The 12679-nt window shown below is 50.0% G+C and overlaps 1 long non-coding RNA gene across 1 annotated transcript; it reads right to left on the bottom strand.

Annotated features, from left to right (window-relative positions):
- Positions 1 to 491: 491 nt before the first annotated feature.
- On the bottom strand, positions 492 to 6915 carry LOC103544440 (uncharacterized). Its single transcript, XR_543153.2, has 4 exons — positions 6717 to 6915; positions 6504 to 6597; positions 3601 to 3656; positions 492 to 3152 (listed from the first exon to the last, which is right to left on the bottom strand). It is a non-coding gene; the product is annotated as an uncharacterized lncRNA (long non-coding RNA).
- Between the last annotated feature and the right edge of the window lie 5764 nt (positions 6916 to 12679).

Raw genomic sequence — 12679 nt, 5'->3', positions numbered from 1 at the left:
GGAACCAGAAGTGCACGTCACTGAGCGAAACAAGCCAATCGGAAAAGGCGACATACTGTGCGATTCCAACCAGATGACATTCTGGGACAGCTATATGATTATGGTGACGGTGAAAAGATCGGTGGCTGCCAGGGGTTTGGGGGGAGGGAGGGACGCATAGGCAGGGCACAGAGCATTTTGGGGCAGTGAGTACCAGTGGATGGTACTGCAATGGCAAATACGTGTCGTTATGCATTTGTCCAAACCCACAGGATAGACGGCGCAGAGTGAACCCTAACGTAAACGATGGGTTTAGTTGATGATGACGTATCAACATTGGCTCATCCATTGTAATAAAGGTGCCACACCAACGCCAGATGCCAATAACAGGGGGAACTTGGGCGGGGGGTGAGAGGGTACAGGGGAACTCTCTGTACTTTCCCCTCAAATTTTTCTGTAAACGTAAAACTGCTTTAAAATGTCTACTAAGTTAAAAAAAATTTTAGGCTCAGTTTTAGAAGTTTGATTAATTAGCGTTTTTTGGGCGGTTTTATAACTCTACTTGAGAGTCAGCAGTTTGTTCTCATCCACGTTGACGGCACACTTTTGGAGGTGGTGACGGGACACAGGTGGCCAGTGTAGAGAGCTTGCATGGTGAGTTCTCCTCATGTTTCTCCAACAGCCGCACACGGATCCGATGGGGGACATTGCTTGTCCCTGCAGCTTGATCACATCTGGAGTTGCCGTCTCCTTCATGGCACGTTTCTGGATCTCTTTGTGTGTCCCAGCAGCATGCTTTTGAGGCCCACGCCGTGGCAGTGCTCGTGAACGCTGACGGTGGATCCTGTGGTGCCTCCTTGTTGATGGCTCAGCGGCCCTTCTGTGCGGGAGCCGTTCGGCCAGGCCCAGGTTTAGAAGGAAGAATGCAAAGGATTGTCGACTAACTGGCTTTTAAAACGCACACATGCATGCGTGCGCACACATGTACACACACGCCCTACACTCACAAGCGTAGTTTCCAATTCACTCTTTTCATTATGCTTTGATTTTCAGGAAATGTGTTCAAGGAATAATAAAACGTTCAGACCGTGATGATGACCTTGGTCAACTTGGAGATTTCACTGATGAGAAAACTGAGGCCTGGAGAGAAGAAGTGACTTGTCCAAGGTCACATCACAAGAGGCGAAAGAGCTGAAGTCTGCCCCAGGCCTCCTCACGGCCCCCACGGGGGTTCTGCCTCAGTGGCATCTTCTGTAAAATGGGGTTATAATAGCGCCTACCTCTTCTGATTGCTGTGGGGTACAAAGGAAACAATATGCAAAGCACTTAGAAGAAAGCCTGGCACACAGTCATTGCTCAATTAAAGTCAGCCATTGTTAGTACTCCAATACGGTGAGGAAGAAGACAAGGGTGACGGTGTCAGCTCTGTTTCTCTTGTTTGAATCAAAAGACCTTAATGAGTATTTTTGGCTCTTATTTTTTTGCTTTCTATAGGCTTTGAGATGGACAGTGGAAGGGACGTTGCTGTCTGAAAGCCCCTCAAGTGAAGTGTGTGGGGGCTTCTTCCCTCCCTGCTGGGAATCTCAGGACATGGAAGTGTGACGTCCAATCGTGAGATGGCAGTGGGGGGTGTGAGACCCTGCTGTGGTGTCCCCCTAGTTAGGGAACTGGTCTGCAGAATGCTGACGTTAGGACGAGAAAGGAGAGGTCCCAGAGACAATGCGTCCCATGGTCAGAAACCCCAGAGCTGTGTTTTCGAAGAAATCTTCACTCGGAAAGCCTAACGAAGCCATCACTGAAGTCAGAGGCTCCTTGGTGTCCTCTTGTCCAGGCTTTGCAAACTCAAGCACCTCCGGGGCCCTGGCAGGGAGGGTCAGGCCCATGAACTGGGCAGCGCTGGCTCCATCCAGGGGGGCCACCTTCAACGGTGGTGACCACGGAGGAACAGAGCCCTGGGTGGCTGACCGTCCCAATTTTAAATCTTATTACAGACAGACAAGACACTTCTGGGAGCCAGACAGGATTCCTGGGCAACTTCTGAAGTCCAACCCCCTCACTTGGTAAGATGAGGAAACTGAGGCCCAAGGAGATACAGTGAATTGTCCAAGGTCACCCAAAGACAATATGAGAACTCCAACTCTATTTCTCTCAACGTCCTTTCATTGAGATGCTGTTCTGGGGCCAAAGGGCAACACTAAAGTCTCAGATGGCTTCTCTTAGGGTCACAGAGGCCTGCCTCAGACTGTTAATGTCCAGAGGGAAGTGGACGGGGCCCCAGGACTGCTGGGGGTCCTTCCTGTCATTAAATGAGACCTCCTTTCTGGGCCCCAGAGAAGAGGCAGGGGCATCTTTTCCTTTTTTTGTTTTCAATTTTTAATCGTGGCAAAATACACCTAATATCTTAACCATTGTTAAGTGCACAGTTCGGTGCTATTAAATACATTCATTTTGCTGTGCAACCATCCCCACCATCCGTCTCCAGAACTCTTTTCAGCTGGCAAAACTGGAACTCCGTGCCCATGAAATAATAACTCCCACTCCCCTCTCTCCCCAGCCGCTGGCAGCCACCCTTCAACTTTCTGTCTCTGTGCATTTGGCTGCTCGAGGGGCCTCACATAAGTGGAATCATACAGTATTGATCCTTTTGAGACTGGCTTGTTTCACTCAGCATAATGTCCTCAAGGTTCATTCACATTGTAGCTTGTGTCAGAATTTCCTTCCTTTTTAAGGCTGAATGATATTCTGTCGTATGCTTATACCACGTTGTATTTATCCACTCATCAGTCGATGGGCACCTGGGTTGCTTCTACCTTTTGGCCGTTGTGAACAGCGCTGCTGTGAACAAAGGTGTATAAATAACTGGCTGAGCCCCTGCTTTCACTTCTTTGGGGTGTATACCCACAGTGGAATTGCTGGATTATACGGTAATTCCATTTTTAATTTTTAGGGGAAATGTCATACTGTTTTCCAGTGGCTGCACCATTACATTCCCAGCAACAGAGCACAGAGGTCCCAGTTTCTCCACATCCTCCCCAATACTTGTTATTTTCTGGTTTTCTGACAGCAGCCGTCCTAACAGGGGGTGAAGCGGGCATCTTGGTTTCTGTCTGGAAGGTCCTCCTGAAGGGTGGCTCCGGAACAGGCCCGCGGGAGGGCCTTCCAGGGGGTGTCTCCTGGGGAGGGGGGAGGGGTGTTAGGTGACCAGCTTTGTAGTTGTTTTGATCCAGCTGGCCCCCTGAAATCCGTGATAATCACCAAGTTTTCCGAGAATCTCTTTCTTCCCGTCTGACATAGGTGCTTTTGTGAGTGAGACTGTAAAGTACTCAGTACCATACACAGCATACAGTGTGCGCTCAATAAATCTGAACTATTGTTATTAATATTAAGAAGACTTGAGGTTGCCAGAGTCGGGGGTGGGAAATGGGTGAAGGAGGTCAAAAGGTACAAACTTCCAGATATAAAATAATTAAGTCCTGGGGGTGTAATAGATGGCGTGGTGACTGTAGTTAATAATGCTATATCGTGTATTGGAAAGATGCTAAGAGAGGAGATGCTAAAAGTTCTGATCACAAGAAAAAAAATTTGTAACTATGCATGGTGACGGAAGCTAACTAGACTTACCGTGGCGATCGTTTCTCAAGATTTACAAATATCGAATCGTTGTGTTGTACCTGAAACTAATGAAATATGTCAATTACATCTCAATTAAAAAGAACGACTACAGCTGCGTACGTCAACGAACGATGACACCAAGGAAGGGTTCTGGAGGTCTGATGGCCCCTTCCCGTCCAGGGTCTCCTAGAGGCTGTCCCTGCTACTTGGCTATTTTTGGCCTGCCTCATTCTGGGATCCTGTCTGCCACCTCCTAACACCAGGAGTGAGGCCAGAGGAGACAGCTCTGGTCCCTGGGAGCCTGTCCCCCTCACCAGGTCCGGCCTGTGTTCCCTCTGCCTTTCCACCTAGCTTGCAGGCAGTTCACTCCTGAAGCTCTTCTCTGCTCTCTCTCTTCTTCCCTACCCCCATTCCAACTCCTGCTGCTCCAGGGGAGGAGGGAGACGCAAATTCCTCCACTGGTGTGAGGCTCCCAGAGTGTGAACTTGAGAAACCAGAGGTGAACGTCTGCCTGTGTGTGAGAGAAAGGCGGCTGATGCTGCGTGAGCTCGTGGGAATCAGGGCCGAGCGGGCAAGATGGTACCAGAGGTCCATGCAGAGAGGACACCAGGAACTTCCTGGGTCGGCTGAGGAAGCCCAGGGTGTGCAGAGGGCCAGAGGGACTCGTGAAAGAGCGAGCCTCGGTTCCGAAGAAGGAGATCTGGGTTTTAAGGCCCCGCTCCAGCAAGGCCCTGCCCCACCTCTCTGGTCTTATCTCCCCTTCTCTCCCTGTGGCCTTTCCTTCCTGTTCCTGCAACACCACGCTTGTCCCCTGGCCTGGAGCCCTCTTCTGCCTAGCTCTGGACGTGGCTGGTTACTTCTCAAGCTATGGGCTCCACGCACATGTCACCTCCCCTGGGCCCTTCTCTGACCACAGTGAATTGGTCCTACCAGTCCCTCTGTGGATTCCACCCGGAGCTCTTGGAATTCTCTGAAATGACCTTGTTCATTACGTTATTTTCTGGGTGGCCTGCTCCCTGCCATTTTCCCAGTCCATTGTCATGGCTATCTGTTGACCGAAAAAATAACTCTGCTGTACGGCCTCACGTGAGCTATTTCCCTACTCTGGGCCTCAGTTTCCTCATCTGTGGAAAGGGGACAAAGAGCCCAGAATCTTCTCTGACTCTCGCTCAGCACGGACTACAAGGATCTAAGAAAATTAGGGGGATGTTTTGAAAAGCACAAATGAGAAGTCACTTGCTGAGAGCAAAGAGACCAGCCTGTGGGAGAAACTGCTCATTTAACACATCTTGTTTGCTTTGCAAAGTGTGACTTCCCCCAGCCAACTCCTCAGCAAATAGTCTCACCTCCTTCTCTGAGGAAGCAACGACTTCTTAAGGCGATAAGAATATTGATTTTGTTTACTCTCATCTTTGCCTGAGAGGGAGATGGTTCAATATTAGTTACTCTTGAGCCGAATCCTGCAATTTGGGGCTCTGGCAGGAACTTGCTATGTGACCTTGGGCAGGTCTCCTTCCCTCTCTGGGCCCTACTTTTTCCATCCCTCAAATGAGAGAGTGGAAATATTTGAACTTGGACTCTCCTGGTGCTGGTATTTAGGATAACACAGCCTTGCCAGGAGGGAGGAGAAACCACGTTGTCCCAAAGTGCCCCTGGCATGGGCCTTGTCCAGCGTGTCCATTAATAACACTTAATCGGTCCCTGCTCTCCCTCTCAAAGCACTTTCCCCTCCATTATCTCCTAGCAGGCTCCGGGATGGAGGTGGGGCAGCAAGCTGCTGTCTTCATCCCAGTTTGGCAGAGAAGAACGGAGGAGAGAAGCAAGACTTACCTGCCTGCCTGAACAATTTCCTACCATTCTCTCCCTCATTCTGCCTCAGGGCCTTTGTACATGCCACTCACTCCCTCACCCTGAAATATTCTTTCCCCCGGCTACCCTCACTTCATTAGCTCTCCACTCAAATGTTTCCAAGAAGCTTTCTCTGATCACCTTGTTCAAAATAACAGCCCCCTACTCCCATCTCTCTCCATGCCCTTACTCTGTTTTATTTTTCTTCATGGCGTTTCTTGACATTTGGCATGAGATGATCTCTTCACTTGTTCATTGTCTGTTTCCTCCTCTAGAATGTCAGCTCCATGAGATGGGGATTTTTGTCTGTCTTGTTCAGTGCCATCTTCCCAGTCCCCAGCAGGGGCCTCGAATAGCGTAAATGCTTACTAAATAACTGTTGAATTGAATTAACCTTCCAGGGACGCAGAAATGGAAGTGACCTGGAAAGACAAATTTCATCTGTGCCTCTGCCACCAGGCTGGAGGTAGGGCCCCGTGTGGGTTTCTCTTTTGTGAGACTCTCTCAGCAGAAATCAAGATTCTTGGTGTCTTTAAAAGAAAGAGTGGTTTTAATCGTGAGCAAGATCTGCACGTTTTCTATACCAGCCCTGTCTGACTTCTAACAGGGGTTGACGGAAACAGGAAAAGGGCAAGATATTTAGGTTACATGTTGCAGATGAGCGATATGCGCAAACTGCTAAAAAGAGAGATTTGACTCCTTCTTGCTCAGGACTGGGGTTTTCTGAACCTTGTTCAATAGTCCTGGGTGATGACGGGCGTGATAATCAGATTAACAGTGATGGTCTTCACGGGAGTCAACAGGGCTTTCAACGCCTCATTAGTGAGCCTCAAAACAGCCCTGAAAGGAGGGTACTGCTAGGATGATCCTCGCTTTACAGGTGGGGAAACTGAGGCTCTGTAACTCGAAGCATGGGGTCAATATGCCCACGGTCAGACCGCCAGATGCCAACGTAAGTGACCTCCGGAAAACTCCTTCACGGAAGGAAAGGTTCAGGGTTGGGGCGCTGGGTCAGACTGCCTGTCTCTGAATCCAGGCTCTGTGACCTTGGGTAAATTAATTACCTGCGCTGTGCCTCAGTCTTCTCATCTGGAAGATGGGGATGAGGATGATGATGCTCGTGTCAATGAAGATTCACTGAGTTTCATCTGCGAGATGCTTAGGACAGAGAGTGGCACATGGTAAGCGCTCAGTATTTGTTATTTTTATTATCATCCCCTTGTACACTTTTTTCTCTTTCCGTCTCATATACATGGCACACACACATGCACACATACCCGGTGGGCTTCCTGGAGGAGAAGTTCTGCTAGAAAGCCAGGCAGCCAGCTGAGTTCCAGACTAGAGGCAGGCTTAGATCTCCTCCTCTGGCAGGACATTTTCCACTGAGGGGAGTGACAGCCTCTTACAGCCTTTCCCACCCTTCTCCAACCACCACACTCACACCAGCCCCATGCACAGGTCATGTGCCTGTCCCTCGGCCTGCGTGTGACTCAGTCTGGCAGCTGGACCAGACGGTGGGAGGAGAGTTGGAGGTTAGCACTGCCAGGGGTTGCTTGGAGCAGCTGCCTGACTGCAAAGGTCAAGGTATTGAGTTTCCACCTTGCGTGGTGCCCTGGGAGGTGTGCATGAGACCCTGTGGAGACCAGGCTGGGAGCCCCTTGCTCAGCATCGAGGTCCACGTGTACACTGGACAGTCTGTGATGCATTTCCTACCACCCAAGGTCTACAGGGCAGCCGGGGTTGTTTAGATCATCCTCATGAAATGGGGCTCATTGAGGCTGAATGTCTTGCTCTATGTTACTCGTCTGGTGGAACCGGGATGCAACCGAGGTTTGCGGAGTTTAAACCCAGCACGCTTGCCAACACGCCACGCGGACCGTCCTCGAAGCTGTATGCCAATGTGTGTGTGTGTGTCTACATATGGATACGGTGTACTGAGGTAGGAGGTGACCCAGCCTGGAGCATGCAGCTCAGCTTTTCTGTCTAAATCCATGTCTGAGCATTAGAAGCATGTGGTGAGTCTTTTTATTTATGCATCATTATAATTTAAATTTTTAATTTATTTTTTGAACAGGTGTTAAAGTCACATAGTTCAAAATTCAAATGGGTATGGCAAAATGTCACCTGCCTCTCCATCCACTCACTTCCCCTCTCTAGAGGCACTCAGTTCTCAGTTTCTCCTGCCAGGCTATTCTGTGCTTCTGCAATTCAATATGAACGTAAGCATTCCCCCCAACACCCTTTATAAAAATAGTTGCCCACTCCACTCACCGTTATGCTCCTTGCTTCTTTTGTTTAATAATATGTCCTGGAGAGAATTCCATACCAGTACATAACGAGCTGCCTTGATATTTTCAAAGCTGTGTAGTGGTCTGTGGCAGACGTGCACCTATTTGACTGGTCCCCTGTTGATGAACACTTAGGTTATTTCCAATGTTGCAATGACACACTATGGTACAGTGAGTCATCCTGTATGTAATCTCTGGGCATGTTTGTGGGGAGAGGTAGAGCCTGGCTACTCAAAATGTCCCAGGACTAGCAGCTGGGCATCAAACGGGAGCTTCGTTAGAAGCACAGCATCAGAGGCCCCACCCCAGACCTCCTGGATCAGGAACTGCATTTTAAAAAGATGCCCAGGGGATTGGCATGCGCATTAAAGTTTAAGGAGCGCTGGTCTGGAAGATGGATTCCCAGAAGTGGAACTGCTGGGTCAAGAGATCGGTGCATTTATAATTTTGACAGGTACAGCCGAATTCGCGTCTGCAGAGCTTGATTCGACACACCTTCCCACCTGCAATGCATAAGCATTTGGGGAGAATCTTGGGGGAAAAAATTTACATCCGGTGCCAAAAACTACGGAGGGCGGGATTCCAGGGTCTGAGGGGTGCCTGGAGTCTGCGTCTCATACACTCCCCGGGTGATTCTGATTTCAGCCAGGTTTGGGAACAACTATCCTCAATACATCCCTAGCATTTGACTCTAGAGTCTTCTTTGGGGCTCCTGGTGGTGTGGCTGTGACGATCTTTAACTCTCCATCCAGGGACAGCTAACTCAAACGCCCACACGGGCCAGAGAGATAGTCCTTGTGACTGAAGTGGACTGCGTTACCTTTATACTGATACCAAAGTTAAAAACAAAACAAAACAAAACAGATGCAAGCCAAGTAAAACACATTTTGGCTGAAATTGGGTCCACGGTCCACGAGCGTGTGACCTTTGGTGCTCTCATGATGCCTTTTTTAAAAAAAACATCTGTTTTGGCAAATAATCTCATTCTGCCTGGTGAGGACCCAGGTGTGCTTCCTCTGCTCAGTGCTGGAGATCTTAGGGACCAAGACTCCCACTTTACAGATGAGAAAACTGAGCCTGGAGTGGAGACAGGGTGGCCCTGGGTTTCGCAGGAAAGTTTAAAATAAATCAATATTTATTGACTGTCAGGCCATGCACTCAGTGCTGGGCGATTTGAGCCTGCGCTCTGGCATCCAGGGCCTTGAGGAGGCAGGGGCAAATACACAGAAAACAAATCATGGCCAGCGGGAGTCAGCGTTCAATAATATGAGTTGGTTCCCGGTGCCGACGTGGGTCCGAGGAATGAGCGAAGTTTTCACAGAGGAGTTAAAGCCGAGAAAGACGTTGGTGGGTTTTGGTTTCTGTTCATCTCAAGACGGGATTTAGACCGAGGTTGGCAAATGTTTCCCGTAAGAGGCCAGAGATATGTGAGACCCTGCAGGCAAGGCGGTCCCTGTCGCGACTGCTCAGCTCTGCCCTTGGAGAGCTAAGGCAGCACCAGACAACAGGTAAACGACGGGTGTGGCCGTGCGCCAGTGCAACTTTATTTATGGACACTGAAATTTGAATTTCATATAATTTTCACATGTCATGAAATACGCTTCTCTTGATTTTTTTCCCCCCAGCCATTTAAAAATGTGAACACCATTCTTAGCTCACAAGCTGTACAGAGACAGGCGGCGGGCCAGATCTGGCTGGCGGCCGGAGTGTGCCGACCCCTGATTTAGAAGACGAAGAGGAGTTTACCAGGCAGACGGGAGAAGGGTGTTCCAGGCGGAGGGTGGCAGGTGCAGGGACAGGGAGGTGGCGGGGAAGAAACGACAACAGAAAAGTTAGGATCAAAATGTGGGGCTCTGGGCTCCCAACACAGTGCTCGCTCACCGGCCCAGAGGACGAAGGTGCAGATGAGTGAATCGGGCTGGGTGGGGACTGTGGGAAGCAGGAGAGGGGGTGGCCCCTGGCTATCTAGCTCCTATCCAGTGCTGCAAAATTCTTCTGATTGTTCAAGAGGAACTGGAAATGTACTCGTTGTGCAAATGTTTTCTGAGTACTTACTGTGTGCAGGGTCTGTTCCAGGCACTGGAGGGTCTATGGAGGTCAAAACAGACTGAAGACACTGCTTGCAAACTAATGGGAGACAGACCTGAACAAAATAAATAGACTATGTAGCATGCTAGACGGTGACCAGTGCTGTGGAGAAACAACGCAGGGCAGGGTCGAGCGTCAGGAGCAGGGTGAACTCCTGGATGGGGCATCAGGGAAACCTCAGTGAGAAGCGGGCATCTGAGTGAGGGCTGGAAAGAGTCACAGAATGAGCTGTGGGGGACCCTTTCCCCAGGAGAACAGCAGGCCACGCAGAGGGAGAGCCGTTCAATGCAAAGGTCCCAAGGAGGGAGCCTGCTTAGGATGTTCTAGAAACAGCGAGGGGCCCGTGTAGCTGGAGCAGAGGGAGTAAGCAGAAGGCGCTGAGAGTGAAAAGGTAATGAGGGCAGACCGTGTGGGACTTTGTGGGCCACTGTGAGGACTTTGGCTTTTGCTCTGAGTAGATGGGAGCCATGGAGGGTTCTGAGCAGGGGAGGGAAGGGATCTGACTGCGGTCCTCACAGGATCCCTCTGGTTGCGTGTGGAGAATGGACGGTTGGTGGGTGAGAGAGGAGGGGGAGAACTCACCCCGCTCTGGGCATCTGCATTTTGAAGGTGGAGCCATATAATTTGCTGATGTTTAGGATGTGGGATGTGAGAAATTCAGATCTCACTGTGAAAACTTCCTGTATGGAATCGATGCCAACCAGGTCGAATTTTAAACATGTCCCTGGGAGCCGTCAAAGCTCCTGCAGGCTGTCAGTTTGCTGCCTTTCTGCTAACCAGGCCTCTCCCCCTTGGTTTAACTCTTTCATTGCCATTTTACCTTTCTCCTCTTCCTGTGTCCTTTTCCAGATAGATGGGAATCCAGCCTTGATTAAGGGTGGGGCTGTGCTCTTGATTTCTTGGTATCTCACGATGAAATGAGAGAGTGTGGGCCACCAAGGACGCTTTTCCCTCGCCCGGTTAACTGTTCAGCAGAAATCTGTGGAGCATCTAATCGCGGCACGAACTTCCAGAGAGAGCCAGGCCCTGAACGTCGCCACCCTGGCTCCGTCCCTCTCAGACCCTGCAGTCACGCCTCTAGAAGTAATTTTCCCCCAAACCTGCTCAGAGCTGCTCTCCTGAAAAAGGAAACATTTTTCTCCCCTTCCAGGGACAGCCCCGTCCGGCCAGATTTCTCAGAAGAGTATTGGGCTCCTGACCCACTCCTCGCCCGCCTGGGTGCAGGCCTGTCCGGCCCCTCTGAGGCCGGCTTCCGCCCAGCATCCCTCCCCAAGGTCACCGGTGACCCCACTGCCGAGCCCCAGCAGTCTCTTCTGGTCTTCACCGCATCAGCTCTGGGGCTTTTGTGGAGGCTCTTGCAGCCCTTGCTTCTGGAATTTCTTGGTTCCTGTAAAGCTGCTCCTCCGTGGGTCCCCTCCCTCCCGGACCTCGGCTTCTCCTGGTCTCTCCTCCCTCCTCCGCAGTAAGTGCCCTATGTCAGTGGATGGAAAGGCAACACCAACGGGGCCAGGAAGGCAAACAAAATGATGGAAGTGGCTGACTGCGCGCTTTAGACACAAACACACGTTGGTTGTTACATAGTAACAGTAGATGACACCTGGGGACTATTTAACAAGTGCCAACGGCTGCTGTGAGCACTTTACCATGTGTTACTTCTCATAACAATGCTTTGAGGTGGCTACTATTATTACTGCCATTTTCCAGATAGGAAGCCAGGCGCAGAGAGGTTGAGTAACTTGCCTGAGGTCATACAGCTTGACGTGGCAGAGCCCCAGTTTGAACCCAGGGCCTCTGGCTCCAGAGTGTGTGAGCAGGATGCCCCTTCGCCCCAACCTAGACGCTCCCTTCTCCTCACCACGCCCATTTTGCCAAATCATAGGCATTTACCAGTAATTTTTCCCCAGTGTCTTAAGCAGACAATATGTTAATCTCCTTGCAGGATCTGGTGGTAGAAATCCTGCCCCTTTGGACGATTCGCTAAAATTTGCAGTGTATGGACCCTCTGACGCAGCCATTTCCTCCTGGGTTACTGTTGTAGAGAAACACTGTGTCCAAGGGGACAAGCAGGATGTTCGTGACAGCAGTGCTCCTAATAATGGAAAATCGGAAGCAACCTGAGGGTCCACCCACAGAGGAATGAAAAAGAAATCTTGCCTATTTCTATCACAGATTACGTGCAGCAGGGTCAAGAAGGAAATAGATCTGTTAGTGGCGACTAGTGGCGACATGGAAAGACCTGTGACTTACGTTACAGAGGGGAAGAAAGCAAGTTGCAGAGTGATACCCACGCTATTCCTGCATTCCACAGATATTTTTGGGGCTTCTGCTCCACAACTGACACTGTTCTAGACACTGGGAATACAGCAGTGAACAAAACGCGCTCCCTACCCTGGCTGAGCTGACGTCCCACCAGGGGGAGGGCAGAGGCAGGAATAAATGGTGGTAAGTACAATGAAGAGAGACAGAAAGGGGGATGGTTTCCCATTTCTGTAAAAAGAATCACCACAAAATAATACTATGTGTTTTCTATGGGTATTTATTTATGCATATAAATGCACTAAAAAAGGTCTGCAAGGAAGCACCCCAAACTGCTGACAGTCTGTTCTGCGGGAGCAGTGGGTGCTGGGTGGCTGTCCAAAGGCACTTCAGCTTTACGGGAGGATATACCCATGTATTTCTTGTGTAATGAAAAATTAATGATAGTAAGCAACTGGAAGCCTCCGACAGTGCTGCTGGAAATATAAAATGGTACAACCACTTCGGAAAACTGTTGGTAATTTCTTATGAAAGCTGAACACGTGACTCGGCAATCCTACTCCTAAGTATTTGCTTAAGAAAAATGAAAACCTGTGTCCACACGCAGA

The sequence above is a fragment of the Equus przewalskii genome, chromosome 21 (genome assembly GCF_037783145.1).
Source record: "Equus przewalskii isolate Varuska chromosome 21, EquPr2, whole genome shotgun sequence".
In the NCBI taxonomy this organism is placed as follows: domain Eukaryota; kingdom Metazoa; phylum Chordata; class Mammalia; order Perissodactyla; family Equidae; genus Equus; species Equus przewalskii.
The sequence above is the reverse complement of the archived record's forward strand: the minus strand, read 5'-3'. Positions and strand labels throughout refer to the sequence as shown.